The sequence below is a fragment of the Lemur catta genome, chromosome 5 (assembly GCF_020740605.2).
Source record: "Lemur catta isolate mLemCat1 chromosome 5, mLemCat1.pri, whole genome shotgun sequence".
NCBI lineage: Eukaryota > Metazoa > Chordata > Mammalia > Primates > Lemuridae > Lemur > Lemur catta.
Genome location: NC_059132.1, coordinates 55,919,990 through 55,935,748, shown reverse-complemented (window position 1 = coordinate 55,935,748; position 15,759 = coordinate 55,919,990). Strand labels below are relative to the sequence as shown.

Below are 15,759 nucleotides of genomic sequence, written 5' to 3'. Positions count from 1 at the left end.
AGCATCACATTCAACAATGCTCCTGACATTTTTCTGGAGAAGAACTACCTATCTTTTCTTTTGCTGAAATCTTGGCATTATTAGGTAGGGAAGGAGGCGGGGGGAAGAGGATCATTTTGATGGTGATGTCCCCAAGGTCAGGAGATGGGATGAGAAGCAGCTCCTGGCCAGAGCCTGCTCATCCCTGGGGTTGGGGACCTGCTGCTGTGTCTCTGCTTGCTGAGCTTTTGACATTCTGATTTAAGAACGGGGTGTGTGTGTGTATGTGTGAGAGAGAGATTATGCAATCTGATGTTTCTCTTTTCTGTGACTTCAGCTAGTGTGAATGAAGGCCTTAGACAGACGCTGCCTGACTCAGTAGGAATACTGTCTTTATAATTACAGGTCTAGGCATCTTATATTGAAATCCTCCACTGCCACCCTTTCTACTCAAGCAACATCTGTGTGAAAAGATCCGCTGGAAGGAACTGACAGCTTACGGTTCTCCATTGTGATGAAAGCACATGCTACAGGTAAGTATCTCCAAATATCTTTCACCCCAAATAATTATCATTTAGTTGTGAAGTCCCCAAGGTAGTCATGGGGGTGTTATACATATCCATTCACGCACACATGCACACACAGCATAGATACATAACGGTATGTTCACGTACTTTCTATTTATTTTTCTTGTTCTCCTTTATAAAAATGGAACCTTTGCGTTTTTTTTGTAGGAAAGAAAATAACTTCTACTTATTCTGAGATCACTGACTAGGATAGATTACAATGCGTGGATAAGAAAAGGATAATTCTGGAGGCAGCATTCATAAATTCAGCTACAGAGACCACCATCAGGTGGTAGTAGAAAACAATACTGTCATCTAACCTTTTGTTCCTTTTAACAATGTAATAACGAACATCTTTCATAGCAGTCGATATTTTTCTACAGCATGATTTTTAATGATTATCCAGTAGACCATTGGACAGCCATCCTAAAATTTATTGAATTGATCGCCACTAGGTGGACATTTAGTCGTTTCTAATTTTTCTTGCTACCAAAAATGTTCTTACAGCTCTCTATATTAGTTTCCATTATTCGTGGCTTCCTTAGGATAATTTCTTAGCAGTAAACTGCTAAATTTAAAAGTTTTCAAGTTTTAAGACTTTTGATAACTTGTTACCAAATTGCTTTCCAATAAAGTCATGCCAGTTTTCATTTCCAGAGGTAATGTATGAGAGTATCTGCTTCCACACAAGTTTCCAATGCTGGGAATTTAGAAAACAAAAAAAGTTTTTGCCAATTGATTATGCAAAATGATGTTTCCATGTGTTTTGGCTTTTTTTTTGGTGGTGGTGGGTCATTGATTTGTAAATCATACTGTTTTGAAGAACCTTCCTCCTGTAGACAGTAGCATGCTTGGAACTTACCAGATTTTGACATTTGAGAAATAATATTAAAACAAGAAGGAGTAGTACGGTCCTAGGCAACTTTAAATTCTTTCTTTTTGGCCAAGTATTAATATTTTTAGACAACTATGAAATTACTGGATGCCAATCATTTTTTAGTGGAAAGCATAGTTTTTAATTTCTTAAAAAAGAATAAAAGAGCTATTTAATAAAAAGCCTTCATTAAACTTGTATCTGAAGTTATACTGCTCATAAGTTAAAAAAATATATGTGCATATATATGTATATATATATGTATGTATGTCCAATATTGGGAACATGATGAAATATAATTATGGTAGCACCATATGATGCAGAATCTGTAGATCACAGTAGATAAGACTGCAAGCTTCAGACTGCCTGGGCTCAAATTCCAGTTCTGCTATTTTCTCAAAGTGTGACATTGGGCAAGCTACTTTACATCTTGATGTCTACATTTGTCAAATTTAGTTAATAATAGTACCCATCTCATGGGGTGCTGTTGCAAGTAAATATATGTGAAATGCTTAAAATCATTAAAAAATCCTATTTCAAGAGAGTATTTAGCCATATGAGAAAATGATTATGATAGAAGTCAACAAATGCGAGCTATGACACTAAACTAACCGTAGTATTATATAATGCCAATCTTGTAAAATGATTTTTCCCTTTTTCCTCCTTTTCATCCTCCTCTGGGATCTAAAAAAAAGAGTTTAATGTACTTGCAAATGGCTTTAATTTGAATTAATGGGGTAATCCCAGTCCTGGAAAGACTGTCTGATTGAAGTCTCCAAGTCCGACATTTCGAAATCACCGCTGTCTCTATCACCTGGCCAGGGGCACCCTTGGAGCAGCCGTTGTGTGAAAGCAGAGCCTTGTTCCCACCCAGGCTGCCTGGCTCCTGGGGTACAGCGAGTGCCTCGGGCAAGGCAAGCTTCCTGGCCTCTTGTGAGCCACCAACCGTCTGGCACCATATGTGAGCTGCCCTACTTGGCTCATCTCTTTCCGTCACTACTAAATAAGCTTCATTTCACTAAATTAATGAAAGAAGGTAGATTGAGACCCCCCCAGCTCTTTGGCAGTGTATGCTTTCCCCTACAGAAACACAAAAGGGAAAACCGTAGGGTTGAGTCCCTTGACCCTTTGGCTGCATCGTAAGGTTGAAAGGTATAAGGAAAAGGAGACAGAGAATTATTTGGCATTAAGGAAACAAACGCAGGTGACTCACATAGCTTCAGCCACTGTCCTGCAACTAGCTTGTGTATATAGATGCTGCATTCATTTTAGCCCTAATTTCCAGTCTGATTTGAACAGCTCTGTATTTCTCAGTAAAGGAGGAACATTTGAATTCCTAATTAAGACATTTTCGCTTAAAAAATTTCTTTTTAAATTATGGGTGATAAATTATTTTCCTCTAAGTGATTATGGGGATAAATAAGAAAGTAAAACGTGTATTTATACACATAGGTATGTTATTTCAACAAGATTAATAAGTTCACAGAGGGAGGGAAGACAACAAATGTGTCAGCAAATATAGGTCAGGAAAAGAGTTTGTAATGTTCTGCCAGACTCTGATGAGGCACCTCCTGAGTGTAGGTAGAAAGGCCGCGTGTAATGGTAGTGAGAATGGTAATAACACTACCGTGTGGAACATTCGGTATTTGGATAGCACTTAGCTTCCTCCTAAACTACAGAATGATAGGAGTCTCAGAGAGGAAGAAATGATTCTCTTGGTGTGGATCGCTGGCTGGCATGCGGAAATACAGATGTGTTGATTATCAAGGGCTTACCAGAGTAAATTTCTCTAGGGAGGCAGGAGAGTGGGGAATCTTTTAACCACATTTAACTGTGCTATGTCTGTGGATCTGTGGTCCAGCAGTTTTTGGTTGTCTCCATACACTACACATGGTTGCCCAAGCCATTTTTGCAATCACGTAGACTTATCTGCAAGACCAGGCCAAATCACTGTTGCCGACTCAATTCACAGAGTCCCATGGGGTCTTTGGGGTACCTTAGGACTTTGCGAATACAGAATTATAGTACAACTTTTGAATTGGGAGAAACTGAAACAATGTCTTTAAATTTTAATCTCATTGTCGTTCATCACTCATTTATTCATTTGGTGGATACTATTTTTAGGGGCTGCTATGTTCTAGTGTAGTGCTGGGCATTGAAGATACAGAGGGAAACAAGGCAGACATGGGGCCACCCTGATGGAGTTTACAGCCCTAAGAGAGATATAGTCAACGCTGTCATAACTAGTTTGGGTGAACAGGGGAGCTGCACTAGACCATTCTAGAAGGAGGCATTCAGGGTGTCTGAAATGAGAAACTGGAGAAACCAGTGGAGAAAGACCTGTTGATCTGGAAGGCATAAAGCAGAAAGAACCAGAGGATAGACAGAGACTGGTAATGAGGTTGTGACTGCTGATAGCAGGACCAGATCAGAAAATGAAGAAGTTAAGGAGAGAAGCCCACTTGTAAAACTCCTCCCCTTAAACGCACAGCTGCTAGGGCCAGTAAAAATGGTGTAATTACTCAATTTAATAATCTAAATAATGCATCTTATGGAAAAGTCATGTCCTTAAGAAATTGTGAAACTCATCTGTTTTTACTTTCTATGACTATCTAAACACATTAGACAGAAGAGTGGATGTCACTCTGCCTTTATCGTGGTATATGGTGATATTTTCTTTTTTTAACCACCACCCAAAGGAATAATTGAGGTGACTGTTTGACCAGAACATATTTACCTGATTCTCATACTAACTATCCCTTTTCTTACTTTATCCACCCAAATTCACCCTAGAGGATGAGATTAAAATAATTAATTCCACACACATAATTAACTTTATTTAATTCACTTTGAACAGACTTTAGATTCCGGGTCAAAATAGTCTCTCCAGTTGTCACACCTTGACCTCTTTAGTGTCCTTCCCCTCAGCACTGTGTGAGGGATGTGGTTCTTCTTACCTTCCTCCCTCTACTCCTGGGCGCTTCTAGTGGCCTCTTAGGGGGATCCACTCAGAGATTTCTTTTATCTCCTTTGGCTTTGACATGGGTTTGGTAAAGGCTACATTTTTGGCTTTGGATTTATTACCCTTGGTGGACCTTTTCCTCTATTTTATCACTCCCTGCCCAACTGCTTTCTTTTGGGACTCAAACTTCTGCCCAGATGTCCACCCCACTACCCTACCCACCCTCCGACCCAGCACACATGCGTTCTGTGCATTCTGGGACATAGCATCTTTTCCCGTTTGGGAATTTGTCATGTACATTTCTATGGTTAAGAAAATCCTATTGATATCCATTAAATATTTAAAATGGAGCTCTCATTAAAATTTATCTTTCAGCATAAATATGTTCTTCCCTTTTCCACTGCACTTCCTTCAGTCTGGAGGTAGCCTCCATAATGCAATTCATAGCCACTTTGGCGAAAGGCATTATTTTGAGATACCCAATGATGTTTGTCATGGCAAAATGAAAGATGTAGGGTCAAAGACTCAAGAGTACATGTTGCTTTATAGGTAGGCATAGCTGTTTCAAAGTATTTTGGAGTACATTAGTGTTTTTAAAATAACTTACCAGGCTTCTGTATGAAGCATTTTATTTTTTGAAAGTTTTGTAAATAATATAATTTCTGATGTCAGTGAAAAAACATACATGTAGTTGTAATAACTCATGAAATAAGGTAAAATATTTTGTCATCTGGCAGAGTAAAACATTAGAAAACGGTTGACATCAAAGCCTACCATTTTCTCTTTCTGTACTGGGACCCTGAAGCAGAACGCTGCAGAGATTTCCTTCCCCCCAAAACACTCGTGCTACTCTTGATGTTGGCAAACTGCTCTGTTCACAGCGGAAGCAGTGACTAGAGGTGGAAATACATCTTTGATACAGCTTTATGCAAAGACAATATTCCGTGGCACTTTTCAGAATACTGTCTTTTTTTCTCTTAAAGCATTTAAATATGTTTTCTAAGTTCTAGAACGTTAGCTTTTGATGTTATAGCATTTATAGGGGGGAGGGAACATGAAAATCATTTAGTTCCCTTTCTCCCAAACTCAAGACCTGCCCCCTGAATATCATTAGTGCCTTTCATTTCCTCAAATAGTGACTCATTCATTCATTGATTATTGAAACAGCCATTATGAGATTTGGAGATAATAGAACATCTTGGGAGAAATGTATTTTTTTTTTTCAGTCAGCAAGAAACAACTATATGCTAAGCAATTTTGAGGAAGAAGATCTCTTCAGATTAAATGAGAAGTAAGTCACAGATATTTATTTAGGTTTTCACTAAATGTTTCAGTAAAATTTGGGAAGGTAGTTTCTATGACTTGGCAATTACCTTCTGTGCCTCCTGTTTTCTCTTAGGAAATATTCTTTCTTCTCTATTTATCTTTTTTCTTTTCTTTAAACTGAGGCCAACAGGTCACTGAGAATTACGTACATACAAACCCTTGGAACGTTGCCTGGCCTGACACATGGTTAATGCTCAGTGAACATTTGCTGCCACTACTTCTACTGTGTCCTTTTCTCCCTCTACTCAACACTGTTTTTTCTGGTGGAGGTTTTCTGGAATATCTATCTCAACAAATGAATGTAACCAAATGAAACAGGAAACTCAGTGCTCATACCACGTGCTTTAGGAGGCAGGGCTGTGTTTGGCCTCTAGGAATGTCTGCAGACAAACCCAAGTTCAAGTGGAATGCCCTTGGACTTGGGATCAGGAGGGCTTTGAACAAGGGACTCAGTGACCCTAGGCTTCCAAGTATCTCGTCTATAACATGAGTGCTTTGCTCTCTAGTGCTTCATCTACTTCTAAAAATTATCATCGTCTTACATCCTGGATGATTTAAGAATTTGAAGTCCCTGTAGGAAAGAACCTATGAAAAGTGGTCACTGTAAAAAATATTTTCCCTGTGCATTTTAGTATAGGCCGTCAAGTGTTTTTGGTTTGTGTCCTCCTTCATGCTCAAGTAGAGCTAATGACCTGCTCCTCCAGGGATGATGATAAAACAAAATAAAACAAAACCACTCCTTTCATGCACAAAGACACCCCCCTTCCAGATTCTTAACCCCTTAAACGAGTATTCAGGTGGCACAGAGGGATCATCACTTCACTTGCCACTGAAATACAGCCATCTCTGGAGTGAAATTTGGCAGCTGTGAAGTAGTCGAGCTGCAGTACTTCTATGACAGTTTGGGGAAAAGGAGCGAGACAGAAATAGCAGATTCCGAAATAATCCAATTAAAACCTCAGGGAAAGTAGAGTTGGGCAACAAGAAGGGAACGTGGTCTGCCCAAAGTCTGACTCTCTCTACTGTTCAGACAGTGTGGACTTCAGCCCCTGAAGCTCTGACCTGTGTCATGGCTCGGGTACAATGACCACAGTCAAGAATCTCGTCCACACTCCCCAAAGAGGGGGCTTGTCTCATGTTTTCTGTTGAGCTATCTTGTGATTTTTTTTTTTTTTTGCTCTCTTTTCCCACTAGTCTAATTATCAGGCTATGTTGGAACATAAATAGATCTGTCTTTTTAAAACCACCTCCTCCTTTTGCCCCCTGCGTAGGATAATATCATAGTTAAGAATTTATGACATCAGAAAGCAGTATGCTGAAAAGGATTTATGGTAAAGCACCTTTTGGCTGGTTGTGGAAGGATGCAGTGAGACCAGAAAGGAAAGCCCTTCTGTCTAATTTGAGGACCTTGGTAATAACAGTGACAGGAAAGAAAGATTCCAGAAGTAAACAAATGCAGTTTGAGTAAAACTGTAGAACTCTTTAGATTTTCTGGAACGAGAGTAATCATTGTGATGAATATTAAAATAAAAACATAGCAAAGAAGTAGTGGGTAAAATTGAAAAATACTGAGCTGTATGTGCAAGAACAATAAAAAAAGCAAAAGGAAGATGTGTCAACATGGTTAGAAATAATCAGATCGTGAGATAATGGGACATCAAATCTCTCACAAGGGAGATTCCAGGGAATAAAGGAAGCAGATGATGAAACACCTGAGCATTTTATCTTAACCGGAAAAGAGAACTATAAAAAGAAATTTAGGGATTAAACAGTTAGTTTCATTTAGAAACACAAAAAAATCTTTAGGTAGTGATGAGCATTCATATAGTCTCCTATTATAAAATAAAACAAAAAGTGAATTCAAGAAAAATTAAATAAAATTCATGTAGTAGGAAAAAAATGAGATTTGGTGTCAGAAATTTTGGTTTTGAGTTTCAGTTCTGCAATTTACTAGCTTTATGACCTTAGGGAAATCACTTAAAATGTGAGGGTTTTTTTCCTCCTATCTATAAAATAGCGATAATTATACTATCTATTTCACAGGGTTGCTGCACCGATCAAGTGAGATAATATCTTCAAAAGTGTTTGTAGGCTGGGTGCAGAGGCTCACGCCTATAATCCTAGCACTTTGGGAGGCCAAGGCAGGAGGATCACTTGAGGCCAAGAGTTCAAGACCAGCCTGAGCAGCATAGTGAGACCCCCATCTCTACAAAAAAAATTTTTTTAAATTAGCCAAGTGTGATGGCACATGCCTGTAGTCCCAGCTACTCAGGAGGCTGAGGCAAGAAGATTGCTTGAGCCGAGGAGTTTGAGGTTACAGTGAGCTATGACTGCACCACTGCACTCTAGCCTGGATGACAGAGTGAGACCCTGTCTCGGAAAAAAAAAAAAAAAAGATTTATAAATTATAGAGCCCTCTATGTATGTTATTTCTGTAGATCTGCAAGTTCTTATAGTATGAAGTAAACTACTAGGAACAATACTTACATGTGGGAATAACTTAGAGGACCAATTGCATTAGAGGCAAATGTATAAAAATTTAAAAATACATATGAATTATTTTTCTGTTCATTTTTGTGGCCCAGAAAGTCTTCTATGTTTATAGAATTTTTCTAAAAATATTCTGGTGAGCTCTGTAGCAAAGTTTTGCACTCTCTGTTAAGCTGTAACCTCATGATTTTATAGGAAATAGTGCCTCTGAGTAAACCTCTAATAACATTAAAGAAAAAGAATGCTATTTTGTTCAATTTAATAATCCTTATTTAAGGACCAGGTGTGGTGGTGCGTGCCTATAGTCCCAGCTACTTGGGAGGCTGAGGGAGGAGGATGGCTTGAGTCCAGGAGTTCAACGCTGCAGTGAGCTATGATCGTACTACTGCAGTCCAGCCTGGGTGACAGAGCAAAACCCTGACTCTAAAAAAAAGAATATTAGTAATAATCCTAATTTGGGGAGGTTCGGGCAGACAAAAAGGGGGATTCTGTGGACTAGGAATAAGAGTAATATAAGTAGGCTGCTAAACATAAAGATTTGCAGTGGGGAAGGTGCAGCATGGTACCTCTTTACTCAGTGTGGAGTGTCACACTGAAGTTCCCTTTATGCATAAACCCATCTGTCTCATTAGCTTCTGTCTCTTAATCACAGACTCCATGAAGTGTCTACTTGTCTTTTTTTAGCTTTTCATCTTAATCTCCTATAAGAGTTAATGAAAGGAAATCAACAGGATTACATGCTGTTTGTGTGTATTCACATGCATGCCAGGGGGTTGGACAAACTATATTTAAACATGAATACTAACCTGGGGCTGAATCTGTGTGCATGTGAGCATATTTGTGTGTGCATTCATGGATATTTGTGCATTTGCACAATTACCCACAGACACAATACATATGTGCATCTGTTGTGTGCTCTCTAACATGAAAGACACCTTGACATTAATTAGAAAGGGTGATGTGAAACAGTGAAAGTAGAATTCCTTTCGGCAGTATTTACTATTATAATTAAAGTGTATGATGTAACATTGTGTGTGCTGGGAGACAGTTTGCTTATTCATCATTTAGAACAATAGTAGGAGTTAAATCTTAACCGGTTTAAGTGTCAATAAGTGTCGGAATACAAATTCTCTATTGTGTGCAGTTCTCGGAGTAAGACAGCGTATCTGAACACGTGTCTGCTTGCTTGGAATTCAGAATGCTTTGGATGAAGAATGTTGCAGAGTGTAATCTGTGGCAGAAAATGTGCCCCGAATGTTTGTTTATTATTCCTGAGGACATTTGCAGGGCAGAACTATCACATGTAGAAAAGAACAGCGTTGGAAAATACAGCAGGAGCAGTACAAGAACATTGAATTAAGTAAAGAAACTTAGGGAGTCCGTCTTTGATTGATGATGCACCTTATTTGCTCTTCATTATTCCCTGTGAGGGAATAAAAACTATGAAATTGGATTTGAAGACTGGATTAAGACAAATGGCTTTTTGGAGTTTTTTTTTTTTTTTTTTTTTTTTTTTTTTTTTTTTTTACCTTGGCTGTTTACAATTTTCCTAGTAGAGCACATAGTCATTATATAAAGAGGCTGTGTTTGTTACATTAAATCTTCCTAAAAAGTGTGCCCTTTGAGGTTTGATTTTAGGAATTTGTTTAGAAGATGCAGGGCTGGGTGTACCTGCTAACTGTGTGATGGCGTGTGTCTCTGAATATTTTATATGCCCATTGATTTTTATCGAGTGAGCAGTGAAGTAGAAAGAGGAATAGAATGCTGTTTGAAGAAAGTCTTTTTAAGAAAGTCTTTCCTGCCTACCAATCACCCCACCCCTTTTCCCCCAGGTAGAGTTTACTATATTCCCATTTGGGCCATCGCTACACTCACCAACTACTTTAGCAGGGACTTGTAGACACATGTGTAAATCTCTCCTAACCAGGCTGTAAACCACTTGAGAAGAGGAATTGTTTTATTTGTTGTAACTCTGGCCCTGAAGACAAGGCCCTGAAACATAGTTTGTTGAACAAATGAATGTATGAGCCAAATACCTGCCATGTACCTGGCATTGTCATTGTCTTAGACATGAGGGACAGAGGAATAAGATGCAGTCATGTCTGCTCTGAAGTGGGAGAAAATCTAGCTGAGGGTTAGAACAACTTGTTAATAACTATGGGATTACAACCCCAAAAATGAAATAAATATCCATGAGTCCAATCAATAAATGAATAAATAAACAAATGGGGAAAAGGGACAACTCTTCCTTACAGGGAATTCCATTTAATAACAAACAAGGAATGAGGGAATATAAAAGCATCGTTCGAACCCATAGTAAGAATTGCCACAAGAAAGTTCCCCTGCTGGATGGATCAGATGGGAAAAAGTGGATTTGATGGATTAGAATCAGTGGGAAAAAGTTTAAGCAGAAACAGGATAGTTGTAGAGTTTCAAAGTATCCCCCTGCCAAAAAAAAAAAAAATTTAGTAATTACAAAGAGACAAATGTAACTTTACAGTGGAGGATCCTGGCAGATACCACCTAAACTGTGTGAGCGGGGTTAACATCCCCAGCGACACGGGTTGACATTATGCGTCCTCTTGACGTGAAACGCTGAGCAGCACACATCCCCCCTGTCGTATCCTCCCCAATACGGCACAGTCTCACTCTAATCAAGAGAAAATACCAGCCAAACACAAATGGAAAGCCATTCTAGAAAATAACTGACCACTCCTCTTCGAAAGCGTCAAGGTCTTTAAAGATGAGGAAGGGTTGAGGAACTGCCACCAATTGGAGGCAACTAAAGAAACATGACAACAAAATGCAACATGAAATCCTAGATTGGATCCTGAAATAGAAAAAAAAAACTATTTGGTGGAAAAACTGGTGAAATCCTAATAAATTCTGTGGTTTAGTAAGTAGTATTGACCAAGGTTAATGTTCTAGTTTGGGTGATTTTTCTACGGTTATGTAAGCTGTTAACACATGGGGAAACTGGGTGAAAGGTCCAAGGGCACTCTGCACTGTTTTTGCAACGCTCTGTATGTCTAAAATTATCTTAAAAATCTAGTTGAGGGCACAATACCAACACAAGAAGCAAATTAAGGAGCAGTGCGTGACAAGATACAAGGGAGAATTTGTGATGAGGTGCCACCTTTGGGTTCATGAGAGGAATGAGAAGTGGCTGGGGGTTGGAGAGGTCAGGAAGCATTTCCTACGAGAAGCAAAACCTGACGGAGACCTTGAAAGGACGTGTGGACACATAGGTGGAGGAAACTGAGGGCTTGCTCTGGGCTCAGTGGCAGGAAGGACAAAGGCACAAGGAAGAGATGTAGGTGGCCTTCGTGGGGTATATTGGAGAGGCCAGCAGAGCGGTGAGTGTGTTTTTGCCAGAGATGATTATGAAGGAAAGTTTGACAGCTGTGAGGATGGCAGAGCTAGAGGGTCATTAAGACCTTGCAGAGGAATGTGAAGTTAATGCCGTGGGTGGCACAGAGTTCCAAGTTCTTGTTCCAGGAAGTGACTCAGGGAGATGGTGTATATGTGAAATGGGTGACAGGGTATCCAGGGTGGCTGGAATTGGGAAAAGTCGGGAGTTAGTAACAGGTAATGAGAGCCTATTCATCTGAGCTGTAGGGAGTTTGGGGGTCAGAGGGAGGCAGGAAAGGAAGAGGAGGCAACATATTCGAAGGCATTTGAAGGGGTAGAATCGTAGGACTTAGTGATTGATGGACTTGGAGATGAAGAGGCAGGAGCTAGAGATGATTCCTGGGCCATGCTTGTAAGACAGGTGATCCCCTCTTCATGGAAATAATTCAGATATTTGAGTGCCCACATTGAAGAATAATTATTCTAGGTGAGAAAGGAAGATTAAAAAGAAGGCAAACACCATGTCTGCCTGGCCTGGATGAATGTATAGATGTCCAGGTCAGACCTACCTAAGACATCCCTGCTCTCCAGATAAAAAGAAGGGAGGGGTTGTTTTGTTCTGTTTTTAGCAGCAGCCAAAAACAATATTAAAACATCGTTCAAGTTGACACTTCTTTCCCTTGATAAAGATGCCCGGCCTGCTGTTGGACTCTACTCACACACAGAAAGTCTCTATTAAATCACTGTTCTACTTAGGAAAAGGCCACACATGCTCCCTTAACTCTGCCAAGATAGAGGTCTCTGGATCCCAAGAGTACCAAACAGGAAAGTTAAAATGCTGTAAAAGTTCGCTGAAGTTTATAGAAGAAGAAATAGAAAAAGTGTGTGTATACTTAAGTTTCAAGCCCCTAATCTTTAGGTACCCTGTCTTTTCACCTTGTTTTACGTAATATCCATTCAGCAAACCTTTCATTACTGCTCTTCTGGGTGGGTTTGGCTATGTTATTCTTCTGTTCTCTTGGGCTTGTCCCTCACTCTGTGTTATTTAGGAAAGGGTTTCCGTAGTCTTTATACCCTTGTTTTTATCAGTTATTTCACGAATTTCCACCTATAGCTCAAGGATTATACATATATATATGCATATATTTATCTCTGACAAGCCGGCAGCCTCCTAGCAGCAATTATAACCTGTTACGCCACACAGCTGGAGTCAGTCTTAGGGACAAATGGCCTTGCAGGAGAGCAGAGGCAGAACCGTGAGTGTATTCACCTTGGGAAGACTTAGACTTACACATTTGATTATGGGTGGCAGTAATCGGATTTATGTTTTGAAGGTCTTTGAAGGTTTTTTGAGATCTCTATTCCTCTCTCAGTCAACATTACACGTTATTGTTTCTTAACAATTGAGTTCTTACACTTTCTTTGATAACAGTCAGTCATTAGGCTAAATAAACATTTTATTGACAATAGGCAACTGAAGAGAAAGTTAACCCCTTTTATAGGTAACTGGAAGTGGTAGTTGCTTGACATTCTCAAAAATGTGAAATTGTGGAAGTTCTAATTCTAGTCTAGGGATTGAGCATTGAGCACCACCTTTACAACATGTAAACTTAAACTTCAAATACCTTTTTCATGATGAGAGTGTTCCATGAAATAGGAATTGGCCATGGCATATTTAAAACATGGCTTAGAGGGCATTGTGCAGTGTGGTATGAATTGATGTTTTGTGAGCATGTGAAAAGGAATTACAGTTTTTGTAGAGCGGACAGTGGTGATGGCATCCTACTCCATGAAGTGGCCTCTAAGTTCCCTTTATGGGCTTGCTGTGGAAGCCATGTGTTCAAGCCAGCAGGATAAAGAATCTTTCTGTGTCTTTTTAAACTAATATATTGACTTCAGTATTTTTTTATAGGGAACATATTTCAAAATAGTAATGGCGGTCAATGGTTCCATATAAAAATACTTACTTTCCACAGACCCATATCTGCCAGTTGGTCTAACCTCTTTTCTCAGAGTGCCTCGAGAGTACAGTGCATTCACTGCAGTGGGTATCTTATTTCGCGGGCTTTTTTGTTTGTTTTTTGTTTTGGTGGCAGAAGTAGAAGTCACATGTTGAACGAAGGGAACCATTGTGAACTTATTCTCATAGAAGTCGCAAGGTAAAGGCAGGCGGAATCCTTGCTGTGTAGCCCTCAGCAGAGCTCCTCAAGGATTGGGAAACCCATCAGGCTGTGCCCCAAAGAGATGGTACCCAGGTATCAAACAGAAGATTTGTAGGTTTTTTTCGGACGGTACATGGGAAATACATAATCATTGAACCTAGTGGACCTTTCCAGAGACACACGAAAGTGATTGGGGTGCACAGCTCCAGAACATTGCTCTGGGAGCAGCCAGCGTAGGAAAGCCAAGCTTTTTAGGATTAGACAAAATTCATTTCAAATTACACCTTAATTTAGAGTTTTTAATTGTACCCTCTAACAACTAAATGATGAAATAAGGGGGATATTTACAGAGCAAGGTGTGGGGAATGGTTACAACTTCTTCCCCTCACTCACTCCCAGCTTTTCCTTCTTTAGTCTTTCTTCTCCCCTCTCCCATTAAAAGTAAACTGAGTGAATGAATGGTGAATGAATGAAGTGAGCAAGCTGCTTTCAACAAAGGTCAAGTGATGTCACTACTGTGGATTTAGTCATAAAAATGACATGATCCTCATTTTCTTATCCAGAGCACATATTTCTGTGACCTTAATCTACTTGTGAAATTTAGAAATGATAGAAAAAAGCCTTCCCAGGAAGGACAAAAATGACCAACAAAAAAATTCTGAATTTTACTCCATAGTTGAGGCCCTGAGATACCCAGAGCCCTGTGGGCTTAAAAGGGCACTCAAAGTGAGGTTAATGATTTAACAAGTTTACTTCTCTAATTCCCAAAGAAAATAAAAGGCATAAGAAGGCTTTCTAGGGTTAAATATACCAACCACAATGAAGAGAGGAGAAAAATCTATCAAAACTAGGAGCATTATAAAATTTCAGCAATATGAGACTATTTAGTTCGAAGGCAAACAAACCTGATGGATTACCCAGTGGAGGTGAACATAAAGGACTTTTCCCCGACAGGCAACAATGAGGTGACAGTGCAGAGGGCAAGGATGTGTCAATAACAAGCAGCCTCAGCTCTCGGGGTGCCACATAATAGAAATTCCTTTTTTGATTGTGTTACAGTTAACTCGGGGTGTTCCATAGTTGGGGTTGGGGTATCCATTTGGTGGCGATTCCCAGCCCTTGGGTCCATCTGTCTCCATCTGTCTAGCTCAGCCTGGGGTGCTGGGAGACCCTAAGGATCTTTTGCTCCTGGCCAGGAGTTAGGGGAAGAGAGTGAGTTGCCTCACTGGAGGTTTGTTAATGAAATGGGCATCCACTTCTTTCTCCCATGCTCCCTTGACCAGAATTTGGTCACATAAACATAGCCAGCTGCAGGTAAAGCGGGGAAATGTCAGCCTGTACGTTAAGGAGGACAGGAAAACTAGCTTGTTGGCAACCCACCACCGTCCTGAGCTTGGGACGGAAGCCCTGCCTTTTATCCGTGTCAGGAACCTGTGTCTACTTCACTTCTTCCCTCTGCGCTTCCTAGGAGCTGGGTCCTGGTCCTGTTTATCATTACTGAATTCGAAGAGAATTCCCAAAATCATGCCAGTCCTTCCAGATGTCTCATCCTTTGTGTTCTGTACTCAGAGCCTGGTTATATTCCCATTCTACTCTCCCAAGGTTACATCTGCTGTCGGAACTCTGAAACAAGACTTTACTGAACTGGACTCTTTATTGGCCTTTGACTGTCAAATGACCGAGCACAGGAAGAGGGGTTGGGGGAGAGGACTTAAAGGTTAACTATATAAAATTGTTTTTGTGCTTTACTATATGGGCTGGGAGGAAGCATTTAGACAGTGGGAAGAGTATATAAAGAGAGGAAGGCAGATGCCGGAAAAAACTTTGGAAGTTTCCCGGTGAGGAAGAAGAAAGATATTTCTCGCCTACTTCCCCCTGATTTCTTCACTGTTCCCTGCTCTATGTAGGGACAACTTTCTTGGGAGTTGGTGATAGGAGAGTTTGTCTTCTTTATATAGGTTCCATAGCTCTTGTTTGCTTTCCTACAAAACTTAGCACTGTTTATGACATTGTTGCTCTGAGAAAATGAGTTGCAAACAACTGACTTAC

At 40.0% G+C, this 15,759-nt stretch overlaps 1 long non-coding RNA gene across 2 annotated transcripts in view; it reads left to right on the top strand.

Annotated features, from left to right (window-relative positions):
• The first annotated feature begins 394 nt into the window (after positions 1-394).
• The window catches only part of LOC123638305, an 89,458-nt gene continuing 74,093 nt past the window's right edge, over positions 395-15,759 (top strand). The window contains exons 1-2 of one of the 2 annotated variants that reach the window (XR_006735302.1): positions 395-512; positions 5,608-5,672. This is a non-coding gene — a long non-coding RNA (uncharacterized LOC123638305). The remainder of the gene's footprint in view (positions 513-5,607; positions 5,673-15,759) is intronic. The other variant, XR_006735303.1, reaches the window with a different exon arrangement.